This window comes from Poecilia latipinna, unplaced genomic scaffold, assembly GCF_001443285.1.
Source record: "Poecilia latipinna isolate Pla-1442-1.1 unplaced genomic scaffold, P_latipinna-1.0 Scaffold4005, whole genome shotgun sequence".
Classification (NCBI taxonomy): Eukaryota; Metazoa; Chordata; class Actinopteri; order Cyprinodontiformes; family Poeciliidae; genus Poecilia; species Poecilia latipinna.
The window spans coordinates 1-403 of record NW_015116621.1 but is presented as its reverse complement, the minus strand read 5'-3'; the positions used below and the strand labels follow the sequence as shown (position 1 = coordinate 403).

The following is a 403-nucleotide window of genomic DNA, read 5'->3' as shown; positions in this document are numbered from 1 at the left end:
AAATCATATTGCAGTTTGCTGCACTAGAGCGGCTGCTCCCGCCATCTTTTATCCACCGCCTTTTCTTTTTGTTACATCTTTTATCGCTTAAAATGAGTCCACAAACTAACACTACTGCTTTCACATCGTCATCTGTGTTTGGATATTCTAAATTCACGTATGGTAGGTTGGGGGTTTTACTGGATTATCCTCTGGAATCGGGATGCTAGTGACTGGAATCAGTTCCTGCCTTGCGGCTGGAGACACGAACCGATCGAACCTGTTGTACTTTTATCAGCTCTGTGGTCACAGAGGTTTGGTACGGAAGCGCATTGCTATCACGCAGGAAAAAAAAAATTTCGAGCGCTATCACGTTATAATGTGATACATATCTTGTTAAAACATGATAGTATCTTGTTAAAAC

At 41.7% G+C, this 403-nt stretch overlaps 1 long non-coding RNA gene across 1 annotated transcript in view; it reads right to left on the bottom strand.

Moving 5' to 3' along the window:
- LOC106942043 (uncharacterized) overlaps positions 1–397 on the bottom strand; it is a 20,607-nt gene extending 20,210 nt beyond the window's left edge. The window contains exon 1 of the long non-coding RNA XR_001423528.1: positions 303–397. This is a non-coding gene — a long non-coding RNA (uncharacterized LOC106942043). The remainder of the gene's footprint in view (positions 1–302) is intronic.
- Positions 398–403: the final 6 nt, after the last annotated feature.